At 36.0% G+C, this 13,879-nt stretch overlaps 1 protein-coding gene across 6 annotated transcripts in view; it reads right to left on the bottom strand.

Moving 5' to 3' along the window:
* The window catches only part of SLK (STE20 like kinase), a 49,375-nt gene that overhangs the window by 28,972 nt on the left and 6,524 nt on the right, over positions 1-13,879 (bottom strand). The gene's annotated exons all lie outside the window — the stretch shown is intronic.

Raw genomic sequence — 13,879 nt, 5'->3', positions numbered from 1 at the left:
TGACTCTCCCCACGCTGTGGCAGCAGCGCTGTTCCCAAAGCCAGGCAGAGAACCAGATCCTCGCCAGGAGCCAGCTGCATGGAGCTCCTCTCCAGCCAGGGGCTCTGTGCAAGCTCCCAGCTCCAAGAGCTGCCAGGCCATCGTTGCTCTGTCTGGCATTTGGCTCCCTCTGCTTCAGCCTGGGAGGACTCCCACAGGTGGGACCCATGGCAGGTGGGGCACTGCAGATGCTGCAGCCTCTGCTGCATTACTCCTCACCCTCTACTGCTGCAGTGCTAGGGACAAGTACAGAACGAGTAAAACAAGCAATGGGAAAACAAGATTTTGGGTACCCAAGGGAAAAAAAAAAAAGGCATTTCTGCTGTGCATTTAAATATTCTTTGGCTCTTTTTCAAACATAAGAAATTACAGACAAGTCGGGTGACTTATTTAAATAGCAAAACATTCAGAAAACAGGAAATAATACTTATTAACAGAACGCTGCTGAAACGTAATCACAAAAAAATATATAAACTCTCTAAAAATTCTCTTTTAAGTTATGTTTGAAGGAATGCTGAATTTCAAGCTGCAGCAAGCTTGAAACAAGTGCATTTTTCTCAAGCCATCATAAAACCACTATTTTGTCAAGTAGTGACATTTCCAGTGGTTACCTCTGGCTAAAGGAAGTGCAGGACTGAAGTCCACTTCACCCATTGTATGTGAAGACCATGAAGCAAAGTCCTACATTTACACCATTGAGTTTTTGACATTCAAATGAAATTAAATGGCAAAGCAGGGCACAGGCTCTCTCTAAAGCAGCAACAGACAAGGACCTACAAGGGGAATTACAACTTCTGATGTGAAGCGTCACAAGGTGGCTCATCCTGTCTCTGCTGGATTGTGCATGGCCCCAAACCTATCTGGGATGATCCCAGGAGAGGACACAGCAAAAATCCCAAAACCTAAACTTCATCATCTAATGACTTTATATCAACATCCGACAAAAGCTGGTATCAGAAAGCAAGTAAGAATTCTTAAGAATAGGTCTGAAGGTATAAATATTATTACTCGCACAGCTATAAATAATTCTCTCAATGTGGCAAAAGATAATAAAATATTTAAAGATAAACATTTATATTAACATTCAGTAAAACAGCAGTAACAGCAAAACATACTTATAAAGCATAGTCCCAGCTGATTCATCTCATGTTGAAGGGAAAGGTTTTCCATTACATTTCTTTTTATCTCAATATTCTTTCCAAAACAAAAAACAACCAAATCTTCCCAACCTCAATATTTGCCCTCCCATGTTTAACAACAAAGATAAGTAATCTGTATAACATCATTTGAAAACCAACTACTGAGAAGTTTTCCAACAGACATTCTAATAATAAAAAGGAAAAGGTCTGCTTAGTAGCACAAACAACATTTGTTTTGGTTTCATGCTTTGTAGCAAGAATGAAAGACCAACCTTCCTATTCTAGAGCTGCACCATAAATTGAACACAAAAAGTGAAACAGATGTCTGACCACAACAGAATTACACTTGGTAGCTTTACTTGTGCAGAAAAATGATTTTTAAAGCACCTAGCTAAAGAACTCAAATTTTAACTGTAAATGTATTTTTTGAAGCATGCATGGCCCCACACTCTTCACTGCACCCTAACGAATACTTAAAAAAATAAATCTGAAATTAATTTTTACATAGATTTGCTTACAAACTATATAATGGCAATAATATTTTGTTTAAATAAAACCATCTACATCAGGTAACAGATGTTACTGCTTCCAGATTTAGTTTCACCTTTGAACAAGAAAGGCATTGCTAAGTTAGTGTGAATGATTACATGCTAAGGAGTTTGCTGTATTTACAGCATATATTGTTTTCTTCTATTGACAGAACACTTTGTATTTTGATTTTTCCCAGATTCTTTTGCTTAAAGTAATTTGGAATCTGCTTTGAGTAAGCTTCTATAATTTCCTCCTTGTGGCAGCTCTATTAAAATACCTCATTACAAACCATGAATTATTATAGACAGTGTGATTATCTTTATGAGCATCTTAACAATTATAAACAAAACAAATGTTTGCCTTTGTTCTGATTTAAAATAGTAAAATTTTGTAGGTCTAGATCCAAACTTCTTTTCCAGCTCTTAAAAGAAAAAAGCTTTAGAATTAGCATATTTCCACTGGCTATTTCTGTGGAATGATGAAACATTTTAAGTATACGCATCTACTTACACCTGAAAAAAAATAGATATCTTTTAAAGTTCTTTTTGAATAAGACATTAGTCATGTCCACCCCACAATGCACTCTACGAAAAATACCCATCTATTTCACTTACTGTAAGTAATGTGCTCTTTTGAACTGTGTAGGAAAGGGTTTTACTGTTCATGCACAGGATTTATGAATCACTGTACTGTACAGTGGAAAAAAACCTCTTTGGATTAGGAGGAACAAAAAGCACTTGCAACTTCATGTGGGTATGTTTGTTTTTTTTTAACTTGGCTGAAGTCTTTCTCCTTCCACAAAATATTCTCCAAAGGTCAGAGCCAAAGCAAAAATGATTGTGTAGAAGCAGTCTTGATTTGCACATGGAAATTCTGCACTTGGGTACACCACTTAAAGTCAACCTGCCATTTATGTTACAGGACATATTTTGAAAGGGCAGAACTTCTGAGTAGCTGTAGCCCAGCAGTTTCTTCCTGATTTTAGTTCTCAACTACTAATTCAATTTATTCCAAATGCTCTGCTTAAATACATTTGATTCTGCATCTATGATTAAGTGACTTAAACCTCAGTCCTATGCTAAGAAATCCAAACTGGCATTTTCAATGGTTATGTGCAGACATGAAAGAAAGGAGTAGAAGGATTCATTAACAAAATTTGATCTTTTCCAAAGATGCATACATAATAGATGAAAACCAAGTTGGAATAACTCATTCCCTCAAGATGTGACTAATGCAAGATGACATGGATATTATTAACTGTTACATGCAACAACACACAAATATTGCAATCCTTTCAGTAAAACTCCTACTTGGATTATGTATTGAAGGTTACTACAGCAAACATTTTAATTTAAGGAGAGAGAATGCACAAGGAAATAACCAGCTGAACATGGCAGCATGGTTCTTGCAAGGGAGGGCACAGTCTCATCAGCTGTCAATGCACAGAAAAACACAATTCTAATACTTTGAAAAAGATGGATTGAAGGCTTGTATAGAATAATTCATCTTAAAAACTACAACTTGCAAATTAATTTCTCTGAACCTACATCCCTTACACTGGAATGGCAATGTACATCTAATGCACAAAAGTGTTGCAGAAATCTGAAAACGTCTCAAGAAAGAAAAATAACTATGCCACACAAAACCAAGGCTTACAAGTATATGAAATTAGTGACTCCTCCCTAACAATGCTGGATTTTTGCATGGTATCATATAACTAAATGCAAGTTCTAGAGGCAGAAGCTTCGTGAAGAGACTGACAGCAGAATATTAAAAGGTAGTTTACTATCTGGGCACTAGGCCAAGAAGTTGCCTATTCCCGGCCCTGGACAGCAGGGAGAGCAGAGCTACTGCTCCAGAGTAATAGGATTACAGCTCAGAGATAACACATAGCCTTTCATCTTCTGATGACCAATATGAAGTTTCAGTCTGGCTTGTGAGGAGCTGTTCCAGTTTTGGATCGCCAGCAAACACTGCCTTCCCAGCTGTGCATCTCCTCTGCAATGCAGCTTTGAAAATTAAACAGTATTTACAACTGAAAAAAGTTAAGTACACCTTTCACCTCTTGTTCAGCCAGCCAGGAACAAAGCTGAGATATGAGATAGAAAATTGTTTATCACCTTTCCTCCTGATGCCTGATCTCTTGTGAGATGTTACATAACCCACTGCATGTTTTGCAGGCAGCAAAACAAATCAATTAAGAAGCTTTTCCTTTCTGACTCATTCTTCTCAACAAAACCATATAGTCATAATCATGGATCATCAAAGTTGTCAAAAGGGGAAAAATACACACATCCCCATTCAGCAGAAGATGTTTTTCCCACATAAAAAAGCTCCACTTTTGTGTAAAATTTGGATTGTCAGATCTAGCTCCACATAAATTTTCTGACAGTACTGAAAGGCTGGCCTTGTACAGCACAAAGGCAGGAGCTGTTACTCTGAGCTACTGCAAAGCAAAGATTTCAATCTTTCTTAAAACATATGAATTAAGGGGGAAAATTGCTCTCATTTTAAATTTTAGTGGCTCTATCAAATTAAAATAACAGAAGTAGTGTTATCTACTGAAAAAACTCCAGTGGACTTTTGTTTTGTCACCGTTTCCTATAATATATTTAACACTGTCCTGTACATTTCATAAGTAAAAAAATCCTGCATGATTGACCAGGATCAAGTGTTCAAAGTTCATTTCAAAAACATGGAAAGGTGTTCTTCATCAGTGAATTTTACAAAAGAAATCTACCTTAGTCAGATAAAAGGAAGCATTAATTATAACACTAAATGTTAAAAAATATAATTAAAATTATCAGTTTGAATTCAAGAGCAAATAGCTACTCTTGCAATATTAAACTACAATTTTAACAATAAACCATAAGTTTAGCCAATGAAGAAGACAGCAACCTCCACAGATTTCGGGAAATTAAGATGAGTCAGTCATTTCAAAGAAATTGTTTTTTGCAATATTCACTGCATGATGTTTGAAAATATAGTAGCAATAAATTTTTGAAAGGAGATCATTCCAATTTTTTGTTCAATTATAGCTATGGTTGGCCAAGGAATTAAAGAACAGATAACTTCAGTTATACCTGCTGAAATTTGTTGAAATGATGGATACAGAAGATTTACTCCAAAGATAATGAAAGGAAGTATCTCCCACAGAAGATGCTACACCCTTGAACTACAGCTGATCAACCAAACATTTTCCCAGCCTGCAAAATGTATCACAGCTACTCTACTATACAGTTTCTTCTACTTAAAAAGAACTTAATTAAATTCAGTTTCCCTGTTTAATGCTGGGGCGGGAGGGAAGAAAATACAACAACCCTGAAATAGAAATACAGATAAAAGTGCCTCTATTTCCTACAAGCAAATGCTATTCCTATGAAAGTGGAGGCCAGGGTTCAACCCCTGCTGCTGAAGCATCTTTATGATCCTGTGGTCTGGTGCTGCCTTTGTGGCCACGCTCGTTTGGGAGCTGTTTCCATGACAACTTCACTCTTTTAACATTATCCTCGTACTTCGTACTTACTGTGGTTCTTCTGCTTCCCCCACAGTTGGTTTCTGAGGATTCCACAAGTTATTTTTGGGAGTGGTATGAAATATAATTTTCATGTTTAACCTCATGTTTCCCACTAAGTATTCTCATTAATTCTGTGGTGTTTTGTGTACTAGTTAAGTAGAGTTCCCATCCTGATTGCACATGCTTTGTGCCATTGAAATTAGAAGGAATACTTATATTCATCTTTGAAAAGTACATGAGCTGAACTGGCAAATATGTGCAAAATAACTGAAACAATTCTTTAAAGCAAACTTACCAGATTTCAGCATAATTCTTATTTAAGCAAATACATTTAAAACACAGAGTAAAAAATAAGAAAAAAGTGCTAAATACTGGCAAGAAAAAAACAGCTATGCTGTTCTATAATAACATGTTATTCTCCCTTATCTTGCTGCACGATGGCCTTCATAAAAGCAACAGGGAAAACCAGCTGACAATATTGGGAATGTATTTGTAACTAAAGCGTTAGCGGTATGAGAGGTGTATGTGCAAAGGAGTGGCATTTTTTCCCTAAATTTAGTTATAATAACTGTACATCCTACTTGCTAAAGCAGCACTAAAGCACACAATACTGCTTTACAATCAACTCCTAAACTTGAGAAGGGAGAGGTGTGACAAATTGAGATTTATCCCCACAGTGCTAAGCTGCTTTGCCAGTATCTTTCCCCTGCAGAGGACACTAACAGTTGCTGGCAGAGGTTCTCTGTTTTATCCAGCACCAATGACAGCCTCAAAATTACTTAAAACCTCCCAAAAAGACAGTAACACAGTGGATCTTCATCTTGGATTACAAACATCCTACAGCTATTTATTTGGGTTTGTGGCATTAGGAAAAAACCCAACATAATGCTTAATGATTACCAATTTATTTTAGTGACTACAGCTTAAAATTCAGTGTATTCCAATAATAAACACACCTTTATTCCAAATGATATAATTAGGAGTGCTTCCAAGAAATAATGCTACCAAGAAATAATTTTTAATCAAACCATAATTACTAACTTCAGCTGTTCCCTAGAATTAAGACAAACAACAAGTCAGAGTTGAAGCTGTGTACAGACTGTTTTATCAGAAAATTACCCCATTACCAGGCTGAGAATTTTATTTTATAATTTGTCTGAACAGAGGACTTAAAAAAATTCCAAGTCCTTCACCTGGGAAGTTTTTGCTGTAATCTTGCTTCTGATCATTAACATCTGTAACGAGCTTTAGTTCACTGGAGCTCAGAGCCAGCATTCCCTCCTGCTAACCCTTTTCCCAAGGAGAATCTGGAGCAGCTCAAGCTCACTCTGGAGCCTTCCACAGACACAGACACCTCTGAGTCTTTTGGCTTCACGCAGCACCAAGTCACTTTGTTTACTCACACTTTGCAGACTAGTGTACATCCACAGATGTACAAGTACAGATCTAGTATACTCTTTTTCTTCCTTTTTTTTAATAGAGTGGTTCAGTCAACCCACAGCTCCTCAGAGTTATGTTACAAAACAAAACTGGGATCTGCTTTGCCCCAGAGCTTTTTAGCCAGATCAGCTGCAAGATGGCTACAGCTGTTTGCTGACCCAGCACAGCCATTCATTATGACAAAACAAGAAAAAAACAGTGCATCTGACTTGAGCATGGAAAATTCTGTCCTTCCTAACTGGATATCAACAAGTCAACAAAATAATAAAGAAAGAAAAATGACAATCTCTTTGGGCTTTAAGAACCCTTCAACAAAGGCCTTCTGACATGTTACTAGGGAAACTACATAGTCCCAGAAATGCATAGTCATTAAGTTAAAAAAACTTGCTGTCAAAAAAGTAAAGAATATCATTAAAAACTCTACATTTCTTATAGCATAAGGAAGGCATTAAAAGACCTGCACTAAGAGAATTTATTTAATGTATTTATTACAGAAAATTATGACCTATAATAGATGTAAGTTAACTGTCATTTAAAGTGGAAACATCTTACTAGCTCAAATATATGGCCAATTTGAGAAAAGGTTCTGTATAATTTGATACTCCAATGTGAGCCATATTTAAATTTCACAATAAGCACAGCTAAATAGCCAGAGGGGAAAGATGAAATTAAACAAGATTAATGAAGCATCATCACCCCTTTTAATTCTTTGCCCTCCTAAAATGAACAACAAATGCAGAATATTTCATACATTTTAAGGGGAAAATCTAAACTATATAGGCAGTTTAAGATCCAGTGTTTTACAAAGAGATACAGTTGTAGCAGCAGGAAAGGAAATGAGACAATGCATGAATACCACACTAAAACTGGCAACAGCTCTTGCAAAACTATCAAAGCATATATTCTGTTGCTTCATGCTAACTAGTCTGTTAAAATGAAACTTCCTCTATTTCTAAAGGGGTAAAATAAAGAAGTAGAGTAGCTTTAGAAAGTTTTAACAAAAAAAGCTGCACATCATTATCCCTCACTTTTAAGTAAAATTGTTATAGAAACGAATTCATATTCTATTTATGGTATTAATATATTTTTTAAATAAAATTTAGAATTCTAGCAGGGAGTCATTCATTCCTTACATACCATCTCTAAGACAATCTAACAGAAACCAACTGCAAAGACAGTAACAACTTCAAAGAAATCGACACTTAAGCCAGTGTCATTCACCAATCTGTAATGTAAACAAGTTATTTTCAAGTCAGTCCTACCATAATAAACTTTATTAATAATAAAATTCACTCTGCTGGTATAAGCTATTTAATGCCAGTACATTCTATGACTTGCCAGTATCTTCTCTTGTGCTGTAAATCCTGACCCTAAAGTTACACAGCACCTCACAAGAACAAAATGAAATTTCAAAAGGTGCCTCACAGTTTAGATGAGGTGGCTACCTTTGTGCTGCAAGTACGGTATCTCAGGAGATGAGAAAGAGCCTTCTCAATAAACATTTGGTATTCCTTGACAACTGGCTATTCAAGTACCACAAAAATAGCATCCTGGGTTCTGTAAATGAACTTCATTCATATTCAACACAGTAGTGGAATATGCTGCTTTCTGATGCTGCCTTCCAGATTAACTATTTTGTTTGTTGGGGTTTTTTTAATTGTTGAATTTAAATAACTAACCAATTATGAAAACTGACTACTCTGAGAAACTATATGAATGCAAATCCTATTACTTATCGCAATTCTCAAAGGAAATTTTAATTTAGAAGCATGCTACTGATGATATTTTTCAAATTCTCACATTTTATGCACTTGCTGTTTGACATTTTACTGATTAGTGCAATTTGTTCAGAATTTACCTAGAATGCTACTGATAAACAATATGGCCATAGGAATAATTGCATAACTTGATAAAATTATTTTTTAAAAATCCAGATAAATCAAGACAGATGAATCAAGACAAAATTCTTCAAGTCTTTGAAAAGCTCAATGCACAAAATATGCAAAAGAAAACCTACTGCTTTACTCAGACATTTGCAACTAACAAACATCAATATAAGGTTTTCACATAATGTTGGAACAACGTTCATCTCTGACAGACCTGTTGAGAGTTTGGTAACACTGAACAGTTAAGCACACAAGATGTTCAGGAGGAAGCATTGTTCTTGCCTCATAACAGTGAGGCAATGTTACTTTTCATGGAATTATGGAAGCTTTATTTTGTCCATGTCCCCAAAAGTGATGTTGCATGGCCCCTAGGAGGAGCTTAGGGGCACCTTCTTGTTAAGGGAAAACTACTTCATTTCCTTATTCTTCTTCTCCCTGTTTCTCTCTCTTATGTTTGGTGTTTTTTCTAATTATTAAGCTGAAAGCTTTTTGAAGCAGAGGACTATCTTTTGTTGTATATTTGTACAGTGAGAGGGAATGAAGAATTCCATTCCCTCTGGAAAATTATCAAAGCCACTTCTTGCTTCGAAACACCTTACTCACTCTGAAAGTCAATTCAGTTTCTGTACTTTCCTCATACAAGGTACATTTAGTGCCAAAGAAGTCTTAGAAAATTTTCAACCTTTTTTGGCAGGTATTGAGCATACCCTAAGTAGAAAAGAGCACCACCACCTGAACTAAACCTGAGATCATAGGCTTATAGTCAATTTGCAGTTAAAGATACGCCTAAATAATAAAATACACCTAGCATGAACATCAGTGGCGTTAAGGGACAGAACCACTGACTGATAAAAACACCACCAGCATTTCCCACAAGTACCTTTTTATTACTAGTTGCTAACAGCAAATGGCCCCTACAACAAGAACAAGTCTATTTTTTTTTTTTTGTCCTGACAAAATGCATTCATCTGATATATTTTAACAACTCCAGAATATTAACATGCAACCCTCTGACAGCTACTGGAGCCAACGCTGACACTGTGCTGACAATTTTCCCTCACATTAGCAGCGTCACTTGTCTGGCCCTCTCGTGAGCTGGTCGGGGCAGCCAAGAAGATTACATGGACAATCAGCTTTTGCCTGGCTTAGTCCTTGAACCAGATCAACACGGGGTTGGCAAGCACCAGGCCTGTCACAAGGAAGGATGTGGGAAGGACAACACGCTGCCAGAACCCTGCCCGCACTGTCGGAAACTGCTGTGGAAAAGAGTCACGGTAAGACCCTGACACTCATCATTTCAATGCCACTCCTGGACTTACTAAAACACACTATTTTGGACAGCAATGTGTTGTTGACTGTTTCACTTAGTAAATATCACAGTTCCACACTGTTTTAGTGCTTTTTAGGGATTCAGAATGATCTTCTTTATATTGCACTGGCTAAAAGTGAGGTCCTCTGTTGGGCCACTAAGGCCACAAATTTACAACAGCATCAGTAAGCAATGAAACAGACACCACAAATAGTAGAGGCAAACAAGCCTCTACATAACCTCCCTTTTTATATTACACTTTTAAGTGCTAAGGCCAGTGTGTGGGTTTTTTGTTTGTTTTTATTCAAATGGAACATGAAAATCAATAACCAGCTTACTGGGTTCTTAAACTGGCAAGAACACCTATATTTGCTACCAAGAGACAGTTTGAAATTCGAGCTACAGCCAAGAGCAAAGGGGACATTGTCAGGTGGCCCAGCTATCCCTGTAAACAGGAAACACTTGTCAATATTGTTTAAATGGTGATTTTTAAGCTTTCACACTTTCCTTCCCACAGAGATGAAAAATAGAAGACAGGTTACTTTTAAATTTGGCTAGTACATCTCCACTAAGAGCAAAAACTAGTTAGGAAGAGTGAAAGAGTAAAAAAGCTCGGGTTAACTCTGAGAGTATCCATTTCTTCACATTACCGGGATGATTTGAGATTGTTTTGGGGATAATTCTTGTTCCAACTATTCTGACTGTATTTCCCCATGATGATCACAGCTCACAGTGTGCTGTAGCTGCACAGACCTGAGCTTCTGACCCTTGACTATCCAGCAACAAAAATCAGAATTCTTTGCCTGAATAGTGAACTCAAAGATTCATGGCACCCACAGAAGTTAATCAAGTATGAGAAGGACAATCAAAATTATTTAAGGGTCAAGCAGTTGTCTTATAGTACGCAGATTAAAAAAGTTGGGCCTCAAACAGGAAAAGCTGAAGGTGGGGCAGGAACATGACTGAACTCTACAAAATAAAAATAAGGCAACATATGAATTGAATAAATCCTGATTGAGACAATGGTTGTGAAGGAGATGAGGGTTAACTGCAACATTTTAACTTTTGCTGAGGCACTCAATTAACATTTCTCCATTAATGTTTTACTGCCTTTTGATTACAAAGGTATTAATTCTTTTCCTGGTAAAATACTATTTAGAAATACAAGTGAAAAGTTCTTCTATAAGGCACAGTGTAGATGTGTTCTAGAAAACCATTGTTTTTACAGCATAAACCTGTTTCAGGAGAACCATGACCTAGGAGATAAAGAAATAATAAAATCCTGCCTAGGTCTTGCCAAGTTATTACACTATCAATGACAGAGTTACAGTAACTTTCCTCAGAACACTTTCTGAATCGCAGCTATGACAAAACATTTCTAGAGACAAAACCCAGTTTCTTAAAGTCCTCCTGAAACAAGGAAGTCTCAGATCTAAAAGGCCATTTAAAGAGCTATGAAGAAAGCAAAGGGACCATTTCCAACTCATTACTAAATTGGATGGATTAAAACCCAATTCTGCCTTAGGATGGGGATTCACCATTGCTTCCATACCAAGTAAACCAATTGTGATATAGGCACAATTTCAGTTCTGGGGTAATGGTTCCCCCACAAAAAACTTTACTTTCATTCACCCACTCATTTTAAATAACTCCATAACTGCAACTTCAGAAAAAAAAAATCATCCTGAAAATAATAAAGTTTATTTATTCATGATGGCATTCTTCGTTTTCAAATTTTCTAAACAGACCAATTTTCAGGATGGACATGGAAGGTAACAGTCAGTCCTCTGTAGTAACAAGAGAATTAGAAAATTTTAAACACTAATCAATACATTGACTTGACTATTGCAATATGGTCCAAACTTTTTACTTCTTCATGTTCTTCTCCAAAGAAAATAAAGTAAAATTTGAAAATCTTATCATAGAATAGCATGCCTTCGGTAGTCAGAATATTCTTAAAGTTACATTTTATGTGGAACTTGATTCAAGCATGACTCTAGGTTTGAGCAATTTCTTGCTCTAGGCTATAGGCAATCATCTAATTAGAAAATGGCTAAAAGATATAAACATGGAAGGCAGATGGGAAATACTTTGTGTCTCACTCAGCTTCCAAATTAACCATTCATATTCAGCTGCCTTACATTAACCTCTCTATATACACACATGAAATCCCACAAAAAACTGAAAAACCCAGTCTTAATCCAAAATACTTAAAAAAACCTGCAACACCAGGGACAAATCTATAACTTTAATATTTTAACTTGCTTTTACATACATTGAAAACTCCTTCAAGAAACACCATATCCTCCTAAAACCAAGTTGGTAGTTTAAGCAGGTGAATTAAATATGAAAAGAATCTTACATCAACATTTTATTGCAATTTTTTTGCTTCAGGTAAATCTTCTGCAGCATATACTTCATTTGGTTTGTCTCATGAATGCAGAGCATGTTCTACAGAAAATCTGAAATGTCAGTAGAAATGAGCATTTCCAGGAAAGCCTTCATTTTCTGTTGATGTGTGAATACCATTACAAAGTGGTTTGGGGTAGCGTACTGGCTTTTATTGAATATTAGGCAACTTTTATTGCCTGACATACTTCAAACCTATTCCATAAATTTTGGGTCTTCCTTCTCTCTAATAAAAATTCCTTCCCAGTTGTGAGTGAAGAAACTGTATTTCCACATTACATATTTGTTATATCTGAGACTTGAAATTTCTTTCAAGCATTCCATACTGTAATCATGTTATAAAGTCATTAAATATGAATTAGAGTGGATATTTTATATGATTTTGGAGAAAAATTATAAAACATCACTTTTTTTTTACTCTTTGCTCTTAAATCCACAGATTTCTTTGCTATTAATTCCATCTGCTTTGTTTTCTAACTGTAAATTTCATGGCTTTTCCATCACTAAACACAGAAGACTGGAACAATCCAAACAGTATCAAAAGAAAAGATAGCACAAGCACTGTAGTTGAGTAACTTGGCAGCTACTGTAAAATAATAGGCAAAAGAGGTGAGACACTGAATTTGTCAACTGTGTGTATAATCTGACTATAATTAAAGGTTATTGGGGAAGTACAAAGAAGCAAAGACTGAAAAAGTATTTATAAATGACACATCAGCCACCAGGGTCTCAAGGAATGTATTTAAAATCTCAAATCAGAGAGTTTAATTACAGAGTTCTCTTGAACACAGACGCAACTGTCATTGAAGGAAAATGATGTTTACAATCTTAGGAGATTCTCAAAACGTGGGTCATGGCCAATGAAACATGGAATTATAAGTGTGTTCAATTTAAACAATGACAAAATCAAAAAAAGAAATCTCAGACTGGGAATTGGGATATTTGCAAATACAAACAAAACAAATTATTTCTAAAATATTGTTTACAGGGTGGTCAAAACTATAATTTGAGTCATTACCAACAGAAACCTTTCAACTACTGCTCTGCAACACTGGTGTGTGTCACTACTTGAGGGATTGTAGTTCTGGAGGACCCTGCCAATGACTACAAGTTTAATCACATTGTCTACAAAACCATTAACAAACCCCAGAAACCAACAAAACCCCCCAAAAAACCCAGAGCAGAAATATTTCATTAAAAGGACTGCATGTGATTTGAGATAGAAGAATTATTTCACTAAATCAGAACAGCTTAAAGAAGCTTCATGCTGCAATCTTTTTGACTTGAAACAGTCACATTTAGCTTATGCCTGAAATCTGATGTTTTACTTTCCAGATAACAAACCACAGTCCAAACAGTTACACAAACAGTTAGCTAAGAAATATATCAGATGACATGAAAAAAACAAAAGGGAACTTAATATGAATAAAATCAAAGAATGAGTTCCTATTTACTTAAGAGTTTTAAACAGTTTACATAACTATGCTCACACCTTGGAAAAGATGACTGACTACCTTACCAAGAACTGATCAAAAGCATTCTATAATTATCCTCCACAAACTGTCTGCAGTTTTAGTTCCAAATGCAGCAGACAGACAATACATTACTC

The sequence above is a fragment of the Lonchura striata genome, chromosome 6, assembly GCF_050655825.1.
Source record: "Lonchura striata isolate lonStrDom1 chromosome 6, ASM5065582v1, whole genome shotgun sequence".
Lineage (NCBI taxonomy): Eukaryota > Metazoa > Chordata > Aves > Passeriformes > Estrildidae > Lonchura > Lonchura striata.
Note: the sequence above shows the minus strand (reverse complement) of the source record. Positions and strands in the feature narration are given on the sequence as shown.